The following is a 20,938-nucleotide window of genomic DNA, read 5'->3' on the forward strand; positions in this document are numbered from 1 at the left end:
AATGTCATAATAATAATTTTCAGCAAATAAAAATTCACATTACGGTATTTTAGTGATGCTTAGCTATGGAAAGAAAAACAGTTAACAATATACTAATGGCACAGACCTGATACCCTGTTGTAAAGGATCACAAAACAATAGTCCAGTATGAAATTGATATTACAATATTACTGAATGGGAGCATGATTGATAAATAAACATTCCACAATTATGTATCTTTCAGTCATTTCATTTCAATTTTAAAAGGTTGCTATGGAAACATCAACTATGTTTTTTTTAAAAGAACAGTATTACCATAAGATACGATTCTTAAGTTTGTAGTCATTTGAGACTGCATAAACACAACATGAGACAATGAATCAAAAACATGCTTTTGACCAGTATTAATTAAATATTATAAGTACAATCATGTTTTCTTAAAGGAAACAAATGTTTATATTTGTTATTTCCAACCAGCGACTGAACTAGTCTTCTTTAGTAGCAGTACTCAAGACTTGGTTATAAGACAGTATCAAAAAGTGCATATGGTATATAATTAATGAGCTTTAAAATAGTGAAAAAGAAGTTTATCGCATCTTCTAATGTACATGTACTGAATAAACAATAACAAGCAGTTACTTTAGATTGACAGGATAGAACCAATACTTAAAAACAAGTTGCCCATTGTACCCACTGACTGCACTAGGGGGGATGTGCACCAGGCAACGCCCCTCACATTGTTTCAAATTTACTTCTTCTATATCAGAGAAATAAGATAAAAGTAATTTTATACATTCAAAATGCAACATCTCAGACTACAAATTGCTTACATTTTTTGGTGGGGTGGGGGGGGAAAGAACCCATTTTATGCCATCCACCCTGGTACCATTGTAAGTAGTTAATTTTGTAACTTATTGAATTCATAAAGGGAGTGTTAGTTAAAACTTATTTATTTTCACAATTGTGAAACAAGTATTTGCAACTCTCATTGGCACAATGATACCAGAGAGTGGGTCTTGTGTACTAGGGAAACTGGAAACCCCGGAAAAGAAGCCCACTCGTCCAACTTGGTGACCACTAACCAAACTCACACTCGCCTAGGCTGGGAATTGAACGCAGGTTCTCTATGAGAGAGGCGAATAGGAAATTCCTATCGAGCCCATTGGTATAGTTCTATACATAACATATCATATAGCTTTCTTATTATTAAACATGCAAGTGTTACTTTATTTACAGCTTAAAAATACTTGCTCTGCCTTAACAAATCAAAATAGTTATAGTTCTTGGATGGCTGTGCATAAATAATTTCATTGTAGGACTGTATATTCTAATACATTTGATATTATTTCATCTTATGATAACATTAAAACAGAGAGAGATATACATAGAGAGATATACATGTTGTAAGCAAACTATCATATTTTTATACTTTAACTATTTAGTTATCAGGTGGTTTAATGTTACCGAAGGGCCAACAAATAAAGCACACATTAACATGTCTGTATACTCATGTTTCAACACCATACTGTTTGTACATATTTATAAAATGCAATGTAAAGTTTGGTAAAATAACTGCAACTTTGAAGAAATAAAATGTATCCACCTTTCTTACAATTATGGCAGAATGTTAAATCACATCTCTGCCTAAAGTTACTTGCCATTTATGCAATGATTTAACTTGTCATTTCTCAGATTCTTGTGCATGTATGCAAAAACATAATTTTGGTTCATATTGTAAATGTTGATGAAAGCTCTCATGAGATGCAACATGTTTTGCCTTTTTTATTTAATAACAAACATTGATTTTAGTGACAAAGAGTGTGATTATTTCCTTTTTTTAATTTTTTTTTAAATAAACATGTAAATCCATATTATGTTAGGTAGTTTTTTTCTGTGTTAAAATTCCTTAATTAGCTGTTATCATATGACATATATAATAAATCAAATTCATAAGAATGGTAATTGCCAATTACATTTTTTACATTTGATTTTTTTATTGATAAAAGTAATGTTTCATTTTCTGTATAAATACACTATTGTACATCATACTCATAAGGAATACATTTATAAGTGACAATAGAGGTGTTTTGGTTAAGGGGTGTTTATTTCATGCTTTGGTCCTTTTTTCCCCTTGTAAAACCTTACAGGTATTTTGCCACCTGGTGATTGGGAGGGGGGTGGGGGCACATTACAAAAATAAGCAGTGTTAATATGGTGTTTTGTTTTAGGTGAAGTTGTCCCACATCCTTATGTGTAGGCTTGGAGCCTGTAATTAAGGTGTACCTTAATTGGTTTGTTAAATTAAAATCTACTCTACTGTAACATTCTCCAGATGACAGCAGCCAAATGTATTAAACCAGTTAATTCGTTTTAAGTTTAAAATGAGTCGAAATGTTTATTAATTGGTCAACATTCATCAAATAGGCACTGTTCACCAATTTAATTTATAACTATCATGTGTAAAGTAACCAAAAGATTACATGCGGATAATTGGCCCCCATATGACTTGCGGATATGTAAAACAGCATCCGATTAAAGTAAAACTTGTGACATTTTTGAATGAACTATTGTTCTTTTTTCGACTAGGGCTAAACGATAGCAGTCATATCATTCTTTGTATAAAATAATTAATTAAAATATGCAGGAGTTGTTAAAATAACAATAGCAATAACCATTGACAAATGTAACAGCCGACACTGGTAAACAATAACTGTCACGTGATTGTTGTTTTATCCCCGCCAATTTAGGTCATGCAAATATTGTTGTTTATAGATAAAAAATAAAAGTGTCAGCGGCTGCCATCGAATATGTAGACACAATATCTGTAAATTATGTGTAAGAAAAACATTTTTATAACATTCTATGGTTAAATATCAAATAACAGTGCTCTAAGTGTGAGTGGTGAAATCGAAGTAAATTTTCTAAGTTGACACCGGTGACCTAGTTTCACATTTAATCTCAATTTCGGACGGTGGTGTTTATGGATTTTAAATCACAGAATGGTTTGGAAATACTTGTCATTGAGTCAATGTAAAGCTTGTGTTTATTCTAAATTACATGTTTATTCATGTTTGAGTTAATATAGTGTAAAAACAATGAAAGAGTTGAACACATACAAGTGTCATTGACATTTACTGATGCCGGGATTTGTAACTGCATAACATTTAGATAAAACAATACGGAAAACTATTTTGAATACGTCCATTACAGTTTGTAATGAACTTGACATTTCACTTTAAGTGAGATTTGTTGTTGTAATCAAGGAATAGTCTTTAAAATGAAAAATAAACAAGCATGAAGTATAGATGCCCTGTGAACGCATACTCAAAATGGCGGAGTTGGGAGAAAATAAAAATATCCGATACATAATTATGGATTTCTCTGTCAGTTTACTATTATTGGTACATAAAATTAAGTCACATGCTAGATTTATTATTTTGCTATGTGATTTTTATGTACTGATGTGGTAATTTGCTGCAAGATTAGAATTTGAAGTGGATTTGTTGAACATCCCATGGTAAATATCCCGGTCCGAAAATATCCGGACTTAGCATGGATCGGGTTACACACAACTCGGTCCGAATATAATCGGACCCCGCATGGTAAGGGTTAATAAAACTAAAAATAGACTTTTCAGGCAAAAGAAATGCTTTTAATGCAGTCTATGATGTAGGGAAATTTACTTCAACGAAAAGATGCGCTTATTGCATTAAAACAGCATCCGGATTAAGTTTGCAAATCCGGAATTTTTGCAAACTTATTTTTTTTATTTTTCACCCAATGTTTTTTATTTTTGTATTTTTAAAATGTGTTAGGTAATACTAATAAGAGATATTTTTTGTTTCCTGAAATTTAATTTAGAAATATGTTTTTTTGGCATTTAAAGTCAACTTTTCCAATGGGAGTCCCATTGGAAAATGGCCTTCCCATTGGAAAAATGGTTTTTCCAATTGGAAAATCAGCCCAACATTTTTTGTTGGAAAATTCTCCCACATTTTCAAAAAAGGAATTAGTGATTAATAACAATCATTATCATTAATGGTTATAATGTTATCTAGAAAAAGTGCGTTTATAGTACTTTTTATCATTTTTTGTAAAAAAAAATCCCGTCGACCATTTTTTCCAATTGGATATTTCCCACAATTCAATATGGGAAAAGTCAGGAAATTGGAAAACTCCAATTGGAACATTGTCCCATTGGAATCTTCCAATTGGTAACATTGGCAATGGGCTTAATCCAATTGGAGGTTCTGGCAATAAATTTTAATGGGAAAATATTTCAACTTTCCTAAATCTCTTAAAAGAACACCTATTTATTTATTTAGGAATATATTTGAAGTTTTGTTTTATTGTTTACCTGTGTCCTGACATTGTATCCATCCAATTCCAAGCTAATACTTCTGTGCTGATATCTTAGCGATAAGATTTAAGCATCTTTTAATGAATTTGAATGCAATAAATCATATCAAAAATTACCTGAAGTATTCTTACTCAACCAGTGACACAAATTCCATTTTTTAAATATCTTTACACTAGTTCATCTCCTCAGACGCCATTTTTAATCGATTAAGTTGTGGTTACAAACGACTAAGAACTTATTCATTTTTTCAAAGCTATACTCACTTTTACGCTTGAAAATGTTATTTCGGTTGTCAGTACCTTTACACAGAAAATGTACCATTTTCTTGATTTTTAATGAAGATGTAATTAATTGATGGAAATCCATATGAAATGTTTTACCTAAGATAATAGTTTATTTCATACACACTGTTCTGCAGGGGAGCAGGACCTTTCAACCCCAAGAGGCTTTTTAACCCTTCTAAAAAAGAACACTTTTCAGTTTTCAACCCTTAGACTTTTAAACCCCTATTTCAAAGACTTTTCAACCCCTACCTGTTTGGACTTTTTAACTCCTATAACAAAGACTTTTCAACCCCTAGTTGAATTATTTTAATAACCATATTAAAGACTTTTTAACTCCTAAACCAAAGACTTTCCAACCCCTATTATTTGGTTTTGAGCTGGTCCAAGCTAAACACCATTAAAAATGCTGCAAGGCATTTTAGAATGTTAACATGCATCATGTGCCAATGCCTTCCTCAAACAGTATTACTAGTATATGTTTTAGAAAAAAATATCGAACTGTACAAACATGTAAGGCTGGTGAATTTTGCATTACAAAATAAACGCTATTAATTGGTAATTAATGCCATGTTGTCACTTTACTACATACCCGGTAGTAGTATATAAGCCAGTCATCCTACAAGATAGTAGTGAAGCAAAAATACACATATGATGATTACTTGTAGATCATCTTGTATATGTGGAAAAAATGAACTTGTTATCTAGCTGATTGTAAAAACACTTTGTCATTCTTAAAGGGACTCGTACCTCATTGGCACCAAATAATCATTTTCCAGGTAATGTGTCTGAAATAATTAGTTAACTCTTTGATACTGAAATTGCAGAACAAAATACAATGAAAGTATGAAAATAAAGTCTTGTTTTAATCAGGGGTGAACCTACGCTTTTTACGTCATGGACAAATAAATAGCATAACCACTCAGCAAAAGGGACTCATACATAATTTATGGATATTTTGATCATGCATACCTTGGAAGCAACACCTTTTATTTCGTATTTAAAACAAATTTGCTAAAGAACCACATTTTACAAACTACGAGCTATAACTTATACAATAAACTCATACCTGGTTGAGCATTTTTGATGTAGAAATGAGGCACCCAAACTGCCAACAAGTACATATATGCATGCATAAATATTGAAGCAATGGTTAACATCGTCGCTTAAGTATATCCCTCACGCATCAAAATTAATTTTGCAATTGCACTAGTGGCCAGAAGGGGGGGGGGTGACCCCCCCCCCCACAACCACAACGTACCGATGTCGTCCAAGTTAACTTTTCGTTTCGAGGCAGGGGATACAGGGTAATCCAGAAGAACTGGAAAAAGGTTGTGAAATTGCGTAAATTTGTTTATTTTTTGTTTAGTGACACTGTTATTCAAAATCAATACATACACATATATAACAAACATCAATTGTGACTGATAAACCTTTAACTACATACTAAATAATGCATTTATTGAAAATATTTATTACTGATAACAAGATTGTAACCGTGTTTTTAATAGCAGAAAGCGCAAAAAATATTTAATGATTGGTAAATGCTAAAAGATTTATTGTGGTCTACTATAGTCTCATAAGGTAGAAATACCGTGTGTAATGCTCATTTCTTTCAAATTTAACTCGATATCCTTCATAAGAACCATTGTTTTCGACATTTATTCATTCTTTTAGGAATATTGAAACAACATTATTAATTGTGGTAAACCTTATCTGGCAGTACTTAAGAGTGCATCTTTGACTTTATTACTCGAGTGAATGCACCTTCAAACCGGTTTAACACCAACATGTCACAGTAATCAATACCATCTGTGTTAAGATGTCGGGAATGTGTTAGACGAATGATTTTGTTTTATGGAGCTTTGAAGAGCGATGAATGGCACTAAAGTGGTGCCAAATGGATATCTCAAACACCCATTGGTAAGTCATTTATTTTTTTCCATTTAATTTTTTGTCTTGATTTTTGAATATATAAACAGTCAATAAGTAGGACATCTCGTTAAGAACGTTCACTTGAAACAGTCCTCTTCTTATCCACACTTCGACAAGGAGTGGGGCTACTCTGCCTAAATAGCCGTCAACGAGTATTTTAAGAAATATCAAAATAATAAAAAATGGTGTCCCAGTGGTTGCACCAGTCAATTGTTACCATGCCCCCCCCCCCATAGTCCACCTAAATGACCGTCAATGGGTCTTTTGACGATTTTAAGACTATGGCAGTTACAGGGATACACATGAAATGTCAAAATAATAAAAAAAGTATCCCTAATTGCTCATTATTGTAGCTACCCCCCCCCCCCCCCCCAGTCTAAAATTATAGACGTGTAATACATTCTTCCAATCCTTACTGGTTGACACATTTCCTAACAGGGCACAAATCCTGAACACCGGCTAAAACACGCGTTTGTTTACCGTGATCGATTATTCGATGATCTAGATAAATACAGAGGCTTGCCTTGGTCACACTTGCAAAGTTTCATCTTGTTTTGTTAAGCATTTTTCTAAAAAATGCCATTTATTTAATATAGCATACTTTTTAATTATAATTGTATGACCATGTATTTTCGCTTTTCAAGTGTTCGGTATTTGTGCCCTCCATAGCGTATTTTGAAGGGTGATTTACTATCCATAAAATTGAACGATTTTCGACATAATATTGACGAGATCGTGAATCTGTACTTTGACAGCTGTTTTCACATGAACCAAAGATGTTTCATACGAAAGTTTAACTTACTACAACATAAACTCTCCAAGATAATTGTAAAAAACATCAGAAAGTGTTCGGATTTGTGACCTTAGCCAGTAACGTCTAAACGGGTTTGTGCAAAAACCGGGGGTGTTTTGAAAAATATTGAAATTGTATTAAGTGAAGTATTTTATGGTTTAAATTGATCATAAAGGTTTATATTCATACTTTACCATGTAAGTGAAAAGTTATTTTGCATTAAAACACATTATTTACCTTTCCAATAAAACAAAAGTTGACTGACACAGACAACAATTATGCCAAGCGGAACAACTCGACCCAATCGTAATAACTCGGCCACCACTGACAAGCTTCTAGATAGACCTCGAAAATACAATCGTAACAACTCAGCCATGGCCGAAATGTTCCAATTGTTTAAAAATTGTGCCCTGAAGCCTTGCAGGTGCCCTTCATGTATATATCGCTATGTTTTGACAGCAAGAAATGAAAAATAAACGTCAAACTCATAATTATTCATAGGATATGACATTTTTATGTATGGAACTGATATAAAATTACATAATCTGGTAATATTTCTTGTTTTATGATATTTTTGAGATATTAAATGCTTTAACCCAGAATCCCGATCGGAATAACTACCCACTTTTGATACTAAACAATTTGTATGTGAAGGATTTGCCATATCAAAAAAGATACAAAAATCCGTAAACGTACAATTCTTTGGCAGGGTTCGACACTAACAGTAGTCCGGTAGTCCGAGACTACCAGATTTATGGTCGGACTACAAGACATTTTAAGTCAATAGTCCGTCGGACTACTAGAAGAAAGTAAATATCACATCAGTTAATTGAGCATAAAATCTTTATTACGCTTAAACTTGCGTAAAACGTGATGTCAAGAAGCCGATTATCACCGGTAAACACTCATTGTAAAGCTTGCCGAAGATGGCCGGGCAGTTCCGGACAACATGGACTGTTAACCGAATTTCGCGCGCATTTCGTATAGCCTTTCGATTAATGTTTAAACCAGTCAGTAGAATGTCTTTATTTAGAAAGGGAAAAAAACATTTTCACACTCTATGGTGTGTTTTAATCGTCAGACATGTGCACCTCTGCTTAAATGTCAGCAAGGTAGATTTGGGTCCAAGTGGCAGATTTTCTAAATCCCTTGCATTTTCAGTCAAAAACAATGAAAGATACGATGCAGATAAACACTTGACGGTTGTAACTATTTTTAGATTTTCTGAAAATACGTCATGATTATTATGGTTTAGGGTATTGTCAAATGTCGGTGTTTATTTAAAGCAAACAGAAGGAATATTATGTCTGGCTTATGCAATCTTTTAAACTGGCTTTTAGAAGAACAGCTGATAAATTAATCATACTGCCAAAACAGGTATAATGCAGTGTAAGTGCAGACGATGACAGAGTTGTGTGCTTTAATTTTCGCGCCAAAATGTAACATTTTATACATTGAAGCTAGGGCCAATAACAATTAACACCACGCCGATAGCGATAAGGCTACACCTACAGTGTCACATGACCTCCGACAAATACCCAGAAGCAGACGATAATAATACAAAAGTTATAAATGACAATCAGATAAAAAATGCATGGAACATGGTAAAACGTAGCAATAAAACCAAGTATAACATTAAATAAGTTCATTATTATTAATTGTATGCAATGTATAATTCAGGTAGAAAAATGTCTAGACTTTAAAATAATTTATTTCTAAATAACATCGGAATTTTGTTACAGTACATTAACAGTCTCTATTTTAAAACTCAAATAAAGGGAAACAAAACATGTATTAATTTCCTATCCGAAAATCAACAAAAAAAGATGTTTGTATAGATCCATTGTCAAAACTCAATGGATTTCGCTGTTTTTCTTCCTTTTTCGATTCAGAATCACCTGTTTTATACAAGTGTAATGCATTATTATCATTATTTATATAACTACCTTATTGTTTCTCTCAATGAATAAATTTCCGTTTTAAATGACATGCAAAACTGTTCTAACAATAAGCATAGAAATTTTGAAACGACCATAGTCATTATACATGCAAAGGTTTTTACTTTGATTTGCGTCATTTTAAAATATGATTTTGTTTTATCTATACGTATATACTTTTTGTGACCTTAAGCTATATATCAGATATTTAATTAAATTTAATAAAAAAATGTAACTCACATAAATTGAGGTGTCTTTTTCACTAATATGTCAAACAAACTTAAATGCAAATGTATATGCCTCGGTTTTAAAACTTTTCGCACAATAAGGAGACAAATTTCAAAATCAAACTAAATCGCAATATATCATCAATATTGTACACTAATTCTCATAATGATATTTCTTATTTTAAGGCTATTAAAACGGAAATATACGTATATTATGTACGTTTACATTAAGACATTTTGAGAATTGAATTAGTCTACTAAACAGTCCCTTGTTATCAATTATAATTTTAGCGGCATAAAGGGAAAATGTCAGTATTTCGGATTTCTTAAACTGTCTTTACTATCTCTCAATTATGAGACATAATTTGTGTTAAATATATATAACAGCGTAATTACACTACTGTTGATATGTGAGGATTGTCGGAGGTCATGGCGGATAGCAACGGCAACTGATAAGCCCTGCCTAATTTGGACGCTAGTTTGAGTGACAGGCAGCGTCATGTTAATTGTTATCTTACTCCCATACAAAAAATAATTAATAACACTTTCGGAATTTATTTCATCATGTTTTTTTAAGTATTATATGATATGTTGTTTAGATTAACAAAGAATACTGAATAGTAGGATGCCAATAATCAAATATTGTTTATCAGTAGGATGTCTGTCATTTGTGCCATAACTTAGCAACGATCTCAGTCGAGGTGTTTTAGTGTCAAGTGATTTATTGCAACATTTTCCTGAAAGTGACAGATTATGGGGTATTTTAGCATGGTTTTTAGATTTTTAATCTGAGGTATTTTAGCATAGTTTTTAGCATTTTTTTTGGTTTTAAAATTAAATTTAATGGCCAAAAATTGTTTTGAAGAATGTGGAAATTTTAAGATTGAAACAGATAAAAATCATGACCAATCAAAGGGTTATACTGACAATGTTCTAAGAAGGCTAAGTCTCACAAAACACTGAAGGAATCCGTTGCAGGCTTGCATTTTTATGGACTACCATAGTTTTTGCTGGACTACCCAGATTTGGGATCCAGTAGTCCGAGGGACTACCTTGTGAAAAATGTTAGTGTCTAACCCTGCTTTGGTCTACTAAGATTTAGCTTGTGAATGTCATTTTACAGCGAAATCAACAAGTTAAAAAAATACTCATGACCTGTTCCTTATCAATATGAAATATCTTTAAACTTTTAGGAACATTATGCAAAAAAAAACAACAGTATGTTTTACCTTCGGTATAAGAAAATAACTATTTTCTAATAAAACTACTGTTGAAAAATGTAAGCTAATGAAATGGAAAATAAAAAGATGCTTCCAAACATGCCATATTTTCTTGAGACCATTCAGGGGGATTAATGTTCAAAAGTCTGAAAATTCAGGGGGATTTTGGTAGTATTCAGGGTTTTTTTTAGCAGGTCTAATTTGACAAAATTTCAAAGTATTTTAAGACGCAAGTACACAAAAACAAATTGCCATAATTTTGAAAGACTCCCGAGGGGATTATGTCCAGAATTTAAGGGGATTTGGGTCACATACCAGAGAATTTTCATCATCGCCATGTAGCATTACGGGCATGACACACGTGCCAATTTACCTTGTCTACCCCTTTTTCCAGCACTTCATCTATATTTTAATGAGACACAGCCATATTGCATAATAAAAGCACTCACTTGCAAAATAGAATACTTCACAGAAAAATATGTTTCAGAGACAATTTAATGGGCTTACCTTCCTCTAAAATTGGATACAAAATCTGCTCATTATGATCATAAATGATGACTTTCAGACTAATAGAGAGAATGGAATGATTTATCAATATTTTTCATTTCAATTCCCAAATAGTCAGATTTGTTTGCTTCTGATAAAAAGCAAATGCATAATTTATTGTTTAAGTTCATAAACATATCATCTTTTGGCATTCATCAAAAAATAAAAAACATCACCACCATAATATTAAAATAAATAAAAGTCATTTCATCCGAATTGTCTACTTTCAGTTTCTCTTCTGGAAGTTCTGTTATTTTCCGATATTTGAGATGAAGGTCATGTCATGTATGTAAACATATTAGTGGGTCATAACAAAGAACAGCATTGTCTATTAGTTATTTTAATCCTTTTCTTTACCAAATAATGTACTGTCACCTTTAAATCATAAATCATTTTGATGACAATGACACATGTTTAAACACTTTAATTTGTTACATCCTCTCTGATTGGATAAAACCTATAGTTTTAACCAATGAAAATCGTCCTTTTATCTGACCAGTCTAATTGACATTTCTTATGCAAATTCTGACAGTTTCAATCAAAACAATGCATGAAATGTGCCCTGCTGACTTATTAAGTGTCACCCAATTGGTGTTGTTAAAACACACCATCAGTTGATAATCCAATTAAGACAAGAAGGGCATTATAACTGCAAACAGGCATATATAATTAAACCCTGTGATAATTTTGCGTAATTTTAAACACACTTTTTTTAATTTCGGGGGATTTTCATCCCCCTCCGGGAGACCGGGGGATGGGTCGAAATTCCGGGGGATTTTTCCCCCTCCGGGGGATATGGCATGTATGTCAGCTTCTGGGTTGCTTTGAAGTTGAACTGCTCACATGAACCCACAAAAGATGTGTAGGTATGTGCTTAACAATAAAGGATAAAACATTAAAATGAAGCATTTCAAGTGGAGGTTTTCATTAGGGTAGTGCTACCTTAAACACACACTTTACAATTATTTTTTTCTCTTTTTTAATCTATTTTCTTTAACCAATGGACTATACAAACAGTAGGGTCAGTCCCAGTATACAGGACAATTATTCAATAAAATGTTTATCCTTTTGATATCATAATTGGTAAAAAAATATCAAAATGTAAAGAAAAAATAACAGAGACCGGGTTCAAACTGTGGTCGCCAAAATTGCAGTCCAGTGTTGTATCCACTGCTATGAAAGTTTACATTTATTTATTTGATTTAATATATACCTAGCTTGGTAACATTAAGTGATAACATCGACTAGCCAATCACACATAAAAATTAATTATACTAGGTATACCCACCTAGTAATCTTTTTTATGGAAAAAAAATGTGAAAAATCAATTAATTGTAAACTATGTGGTACTTCAGTTAGTTAGTTTCAATGCATTGTACACATTGATACCAAATTCATGTCAGTTTTCGACAATTTTCTCTTCTTTCGCTATTTCATCATACGGTGTATAGCCCCTGAATAAAGTTTTACTCTGTTTCATTGAGTATATTTCTTAAAAATCCTTTCTTTGTTCTAATCTGCTAAAAGGTCACAGTCATGTGAGCATCTTTGAGGCCTCTCAGTTATTATAACCAATGCACCAGTCAATTGTACCAATGCACCAGTCAATTGTAACGGTTACTAACCACGCCCCCCCCCCCCCCCCCCCGGTCCGGGGGTATACTGGGAATAGTCGGGAATTGGCCGTGTTTTTACTTTCTATGTGGCCACGCAGGGCCGGGTGACCGCAGTGGTTTTGTCTTTGAGCCAAATTTAGCCGAGATTGGGCCTTATATAGAGTCTCTGGTGTGCAGGGGCATTTGGCCGGGGTTTTACCATCAGTTCGTTCCCGCAGGGGAGGGGATTAGACCCAGGGTTGGCTGGACCGAAAGTCAAAGTCCCCGCTATTCCCTGGACCTGGGGGCGCCAGGGTTACAATTGACTGGTGCACAACATATAAGATATTTATAAAATAAATAAAAGTACAGTTAATCAATATATTTTAATTTTAATGTGGTAAATTAACAAAGAATTAGATAGATGCTTTATGCAAAATCTCACAAAGATGTAAAAAATTACTAAAGAGTTCAGGTTTGCTAGTTTGTAAAAATATTTCATGGAATCATGGTAAATTGTTATATTATATGTCCAATGACAGCCCATATATTTTTTAACTACTTGAACCTTTCTTGTTATAATTCTTATTATTATTTTTTTTAGTTGATGTGTGATGCTGATAATACAGAGACAGCTAGAGTGACAGAGTTTGATGAATAAACTTAAATTAAAAAACAGTGAGTACAATAATCTATTTTAACATGTCTTGTGTGTAAAGTGTGATTCCGAAGCAGTAAATATATATATATATGTATCTTTAAGTTTTGAATCACAAATTTAGATCAAAGATCTATTATCACACAAAACTTAAAGGATATATATGAAAAGTCATGTGAATTGTGCAAGTCATATAATATAAAATTTATATTGATCAAGTCAAGCCATGCCATGTAAAAAAAACTGACATCATATCAAAGATTGTATGAATCATTCTCAGAGCTATTGAAAATATTTAATTGGTTGTAAGCGGACCATGCACGGTAATTTTGAGTAACCCCACCAGCCAATACAATATGGCTAAAAAGGCTTTGATAATATTTTTTATCTAATGTTTATCTTTCCTAAAATATTTATATTTATAAATCTATTTACCAGTATAAATCTGTATTTATTTATTTATTAATGCATTTATTTGCTCACTAATATATACAATACACTTATCGTTGTATAATGTCTAGCTAATACATGTATACAAATATGCATAATATGCATAATTATTGGGGGGGGGGGGGTCATAATTACCTATGGTGTACTGTCTTGTTCTTACGAAGATATGATTTTGACTAAAATCCTTACTGAAAAGGCAGTGCAGACTGGCCTGTTTAAATAATTAATTAAATCTTAATGGGTTTAAATGTATTTTATTTTATTTTTAAAGATATTTTAGAGTTTAAAAGGAAGAGAGTCTGTTTTAAAGACTAAATGATTATATAGTCAGGATAAAAAATAATTATTTTTCAAAATCAAGTTCAAATAATTTTCCATTATTTGGCAAATGGAAAAAAGCTTTATATATTAAGAATGTTTTACTCGATAGAAAGTAGGCCTAGTATCTTTTGCATTGCAACACTAAGAAAGTAAATATTTATTTTTTGTCTTTTACCAATTCCATCAAAGTCTGTGAGTGGCTCATGATGCTTAGGCCTGCCAATTTAATGGTTTTCGAAATCATAAATTGAGACAACTTATAACTTTTGTATAAAATCTTCAAAGCTTTCAATAACTTAACATGTCATCCACCTTATTGTCTCAATTTAAAAATAGTTTTCACTCAACAACTTACTTATTAATCAGGATAATAATTTGATAATGACTATCACTATCATTCTGTAAGATAATGTACTGGTACATAAATTTAATCCCCAATATATCAGATGAGTGTGATAGTATATGCTCTTAATAGTTGTAGCCCAGAATTATACGTAGGAAACAATAGAGTCATTGGACTGTTACACGAATTTCAATAGCTCGAAATTCGCCTTTTATTTGTACCAGCATGGGAAAACCCTGTTATGTTAATACATATAGCCCGGAAGTAACAAATAAAAGGTGAATTTCGAGCTATTGACAGTCCAATGACTCTATTGTTTCCGAAGTAATGTGTGTATATTACAACGGTTTAATTTTGTTTGTACCGGAGGATTAGGTCGGAAAAACTAGAATAGCTATAATTCCGGGCTACAACTATTCCGGGCTATATGTATTAATATATATATATATATAAATGCACGAAATCAATGTGGGATTTTCATTAAGTTTTGGTTAAACCATCTTTGTAACAAATTACAGTTACTTCCAAATTACATCTTATTCTACATAATACAAACTGGAGGACAGTTCTTTTTATTTGGTAATGTTAAGAGACTTGAAGACAAAAAAAATGTTTAAATTCAGAAAACCTTACACAAAGTAGAAACCTTCTATTAATGTCATTATCTTGAAAAAATGAACATGCCTTTTAGCAAAATTTTTGTATCAGTCTGTGAAAATCTACATTTTGCCTTCGACATGTTATACAATTTAAGGATATTTACATGGAAATTAAGTTCAATTCTAAATTGACAGTCATGTATTTCTTCCAAAATTTTCATAGTATAAGGAACATGAATTTTTTATGAATTTAAGTGCATAACTGCAGATAATGATCATTATCTTAAATCAATTACAAGCCAATTCATAGTCATGCATATAGCCGCCTTTTCAAAATATGATAGTGATTGTCTCAAATGACCAGTCTTTCTCTGTGGGGGTGGGGGCTGTCAGTCATAAGGAAACCTTTAAAAGGCATATTCATTCAGCCAATCAGATGTCAGGTTCAGTGAAAGGGGCGATGCCAGGTCAAGTAAAAGGGGTGGAGCTAAAATAAATACTGACATTCAATGAAGATAGATCCCCCTTTGGCCTCACAAATATGTATCAGTCACACTAGGGGGTGTGACAGGGTCAAGCCATAATGGAGCCATAGGCAAGCAGACTTTTATTAACCCAACAACAGGTGTAATTTTTACCAACTGAGGAAAAAACTTTAGAGGTTTTATTATTGCTCATTTTTTTATACAAATTAAATATCTAACAATGACAAATATAAAATATGATAATTCAAGCATAATATTGACACCAAACATGACACATCTTGCAAATGGTCTTGAATAAAATTCCTACACTTTTTATAATGATAATACATGGGACCAATATCAAAACCATTATCCTGTTAAATAGGACAATGGATTTGATATTGGTAATTCGCAGACAATACAATGTAATTAAGTAAAAAAATACACAGTATGCACATCTGGCTTCAAACAAAAATTGTTGCTTAGGCCAAAAAAAAGTATTCATAGTTTCCATTTAAATATCAAAAAAGGTAGGCATACGGTAACTGTTTTTTTTTTAGGACCATGTTTCTTTGGCAAACTGACCTATATCAGGGAATTATTAAGGTCTTTACTAAAAAAGCACATATTGATCAAAACACCAAAAACAAAAAAGGATCAGAAGGATGAAAATAGGGTCAGTTGGGCGGAAACAAAGATTTTTGAATCCTTATTTTGTCAATGATGTCATGTCAGTGATCAAAATGATAACACAATTTAAGCCCTGCATTCTGGAATGTGGGGCTAAATTCTTGATTGTGTTATAGTAGGGCCAAAAATAAAATGATTCGGTTAGGGTTACATCCTTTTTAAAAACAGAAAGAGTAAAAAGTATAAAGGATTACATTTTTAAAATACATAATATATATGCGTTTTCACTTTAAAATACATGCATTGTTACAGTCTTGTTTTCAGTAAGTAACTTTTCCTTAAATGCATTCTTTGGAAAGTAATTTAAGGTTTATTATTCAAAATATATGTTAGTCAACTTGTGTATGTATTGATTTCCAACTTTTTTATTTTTTGTTTAAACTTTATGTATTAGAATTTCTTTGCGTAAATACCTGCTTATGTGATAAAAGACTGCTGACTAAAGATTAGATTTCAGATTTTGATATTTCCATTCCAAATTTAATGTTTTACAGCTTAAACTGCTACTAACAGTTTAAGAAAAATGCATAAAACATCAATTTTGGATGGAAGTATGAAAAGCTGCAATCTGATATTTTGTCAGCAGTCTTTTATCGCTGGTTTGCAGATATTTACGCAAAAATTCGCTTGTTCGAAGACAAAATTTTTAAAAAAAGTTGTCAAAACGTTCAATCTGTGAGGTTGCAGCTTTAATATAAGACTAACATAAATATTAAAAACACATGAGGCCGCTTTAATATTAACATGTCAATATCAAAAAGAAGATGAAAACTGAAAACTATGAGAAAGTGTTTTTATAATTAAAAATAAATTGCTTAAAGCAAATATCTGAAATTAATAATTGTCATGCAAAGCAGCCTGTAATGAATATGAATATTAGATTTTGGCCTTGAACACCTTTTTATGAAGAGTGTTTTGAAGTAAGGATTATCATAATGCTGAACTTAATATTGTACTGTAGCTTTGTAGCAAATCCTTATGATTAAAGTCACTGTGTCTTCCTTATGCTGTGATAAAGATCTCCATAGTAACATTTCTAAACCTAATAAATTAAGTGAAAAAGGGTGTTTATTGGGGGTAATAAAACACATCTTGATAATGGCCAATAATCTTTCAAGTGTTGGTAGGATGGGAGGGGGGTCTTAACTTTTTGAACTGCCAATATTTTCCTGGTTATTTTGTCCACCATGTCAAAATGATCTGGGTTGTTTTGTCAACCCTGTCTAAATGGGTTGGACGTGTTTTGTCCCCTTAGTCAAAAATGACATGGGATGTTTTGTCCTACATTTTTATAAAGGAGTTCAGAATAAATAACACATTAGTTTTCGTGCTTATGTAAAATAAATGCAAATGACTTTCATTATAAGTTTAAAAAATACTCTTAACGCTGCATTCTCACAGATTTACCATTTTTACAACTTTTTTATTTTTGTCTTGGAAAAAAGAGCAAAAAACAGATCTTAGATTTTCATATTTTCGAAAATGTTTTAGAGCTTAAAACCTTACTAACGGTTTAAGAAAAATGCATAAAACATCAATTTATGAACTTAAATATAAAAATCCGCGATCTAATTTTTTGTCAGCAGTCTTATTAACTGGTTTCCATGGATTGTAGCGAAAATTGGCTTGTTCCAAGACAAAAATTAAAAAGTTGTCGAAATGTTTAATCTGTGATAGTGCAGCTTTAATTATGGTAGCTTTTCAGTCATTTGCCTATATATGTCTATTTGATTCAGTAAATACTTCATAATATTAAAGCTAGGCTTATTAGGATATGCTTATTTTTCATTGGGTTCTATTTTTAGCACATAACAGCTTCATTACAAGAATATATTAATTATTATTAAAGCTGCATGCACTCTCACAAATTTACCGTTTTTACAACTTTTTTATTTTTTTTGTCTTGGAAAGAGCAAATTTTTGGGTTTAATAGTATCTGCAAACCAATGATAAAAGACTGCTGACATAGATCATATCGCAGATTTGCATATTTTCGTTTGAAAGCCAATGTTTTGTGGGTTAAACTATTACTAACAGTTAAAGAAAAATGCATGATCTAATTTTTTGTCAGCAGTTTTATATCACTGGTTTTCATGGATTCTTGAAAAAAAAAAATACTTCCTCTGTTGGCCAATTGAGAACAAAATCAAGAGGTTTGGGTTTTGCTGTTTATATGTTCTGGAATTTTTCAAAAGCATTTATTTATAGGACTTATGAATTTTATGTACAGCATTCTGTATATTGTCAAGTGTCCTTTTTTTAAATTATATACAACATGTATAAATTTAATGTTTCAGGAAATAACCACCATCTCTCTCAGAGGTCATCTTTCTCATTATTGTGGGAAACCTCAAAGGGCATCAGGAAAACCTTCATCAACCTCTTTGTGCCCAGTGGCTTGTGCAACAGTGTTTCAGAAGTATAAATACCTTTTTAATTTGTGTATATCAATTGTATAATGACTTGTTTTTATATATTAAATATATATATATATATATGATTTATTATATATATATAGATGGTTAATCTTATGACTTCCTGATAGTATTTAAGTTGTGAAATATTAAATAATCTTATCATAAAAAATGCTTGGAAATGACAATAAAAAAAAGATATTTGTCGAATAGGAAGTTTCACCTGTCCTGTTTATATTACAAATCATTTTAAATCAGACAGAAAATTCAATATACTTGTTGTATCTCACTGTTGATTTGTCTTCACATTTTGTATTGTCACATCAAGCCTGTTTGAACATCCTAGAGAAGATAAGTGTATAGAAGCGGATATGATATAATAAATATGCATATAAATGTGCTTGGGGTTATTTTCAGATTATCATTAAAATGGGGATAATGGATGACTGGCCACACATATGGGGCTATGGACAAGCTTCAGAGCAGGCTGCCAGGTGGTGGTGTTAGTAGTTTATACTCCGGGTCCAGGCGTGAGCACATTGAAGGGTCCCAGAGTGACAGTTCAACCACCCACACCTATCCTGGGCAGAACCAGTACTAGGTGCCTTCACCTCTGCAAGGAACTGACAGTTTCTGTACATGCCAGGTGCAGTGGTACAGTGCGAATGGTCGTAGAAAGGATTTCATAACCAATCACAACAGAGGTCACCTGGTCCGCCCGGGAATCGAACCCGGGATGTCCAATTCAGAGTCCAATGCTCTACCGATTGAGCTGACCGGGCGGACATATTAGCTACATTAGATGACAAGCCATCTATGCTGGACATTCTTCACAATAAAATGTGATGTCACAGGAGCTGTCTATCTCAACAGCTCACACTGTCCGTATTTGACTAAAGGAATGAATGAAGTCACTGCAGAAGTTAGATTGAGGAATGTCCATGTCACTACCCATCATTTGGAAGGAGTTGGATAAAAAAAGTGTGGCCTATGTATTGAAACAGGTCCGATTTCCAGTTACGGACAGTCTTGATTTGTCTGATTACATTTTTGACCAACATAATGGTCTAAAAGAACACTTACTGGTAACTGGTAAAATCATGGCCCAGTTGTTCCAAGAGGCAGGCGAGTGGGAAGTTACTAGACTCCATTTCTTTATGGGTTGATCTGAGGTTCCAGTTCAGTTAAAGTACTGATAGAACACCAAGTGTTTGCCATAATACAGCAACATTTCATTTGTAACTATGTATTTGTTTGAATTGTTGAAACAGTACTGTTTACTAAATAATGTGTATGTATATGAAGAATAATATTATAAATAATTTGTAAGAACCTTTTGATATTAAGTAAAATGTCGATAAGTCTAAATATGTATCTGCGAATCATTTTTGTATATCTGTAAAGATTACATTGCCTATATTCCTCAATTTATATTTTTTTTTAGCCAGTCAATAACTTTGTTAAGTTCTATCTTCAAAATTGTCGGGACAGGGATTATAGCCCTTAATTAACCCAAATATGTAACATTCAATGCAAAATTGGCTGCAATTAGGCAGTTCAGATGCAGGAACAAACATCACTTGGGTCCTTAATAATAGCTTTCCATCTGACATTGAAGATCCAGTAAAAGGAATTTGTCATGTGACTGTTTATTAACTCTCAATTTATTGAAAGTGAAATTACTTACATGATTTGTAAGAACTAAATTATAATGATATCAAATGATTGTTTAAATTAAATAAAATAGATGATTACATACATGAACTATTTTTATTTCTTGTTTGTCAATATGAAGAGTAATGCAATGGCTTTTGAATTTCATAAAAAAGGATGGAAAAATGTATGTTTATTGTTTAAGCAATTAATTAAGTAATAAAAGTTGTTTTTTTTCTTTTTTTCAAATTGTGCTATCTTATAATACAGATCGTTATTTGTTTAATTTTGGTACAAATGAAGTATATAAGGTATGTCTAATGTTACAAATAGCAAAAATTCAAATGCAAATCATGGTGACTTGACTAAATGTGAATGCTAATTGAATCAAAATAGTTAATAAATAATAATGTTCATTTGAAACAATTGAGAGTATAAGTTTGGTTTGTGTATGCCATATATTCCCAGGGGGG

General features: G+C 32.2%; 1 long non-coding RNA gene across 1 annotated transcript; it reads left to right on the forward strand.

The window, feature by feature from the left end:
* Window positions 1–6,275: 6,275 nt before the first annotated feature.
* On the forward strand, window positions 6,276–20,145 carry LOC128205690 (uncharacterized). Its single transcript, XR_008256307.1, has 4 exons — window positions 6,276–6,543; window positions 13,478–13,551; window positions 18,696–18,817; window positions 19,230–20,145. It is a non-coding gene; the product is annotated as an uncharacterized LOC128205690 (long non-coding RNA).
* The last annotated feature ends 793 nt before the right edge of the window (window positions 20,146–20,938 follow it).

The sequence above is a fragment of the Mya arenaria genome, chromosome 10, assembly GCF_026914265.1.
Source record: "Mya arenaria isolate MELC-2E11 chromosome 10, ASM2691426v1".
NCBI classification, from domain to species: domain Eukaryota; kingdom Metazoa; phylum Mollusca; class Bivalvia; order Myida; family Myidae; genus Mya; species Mya arenaria.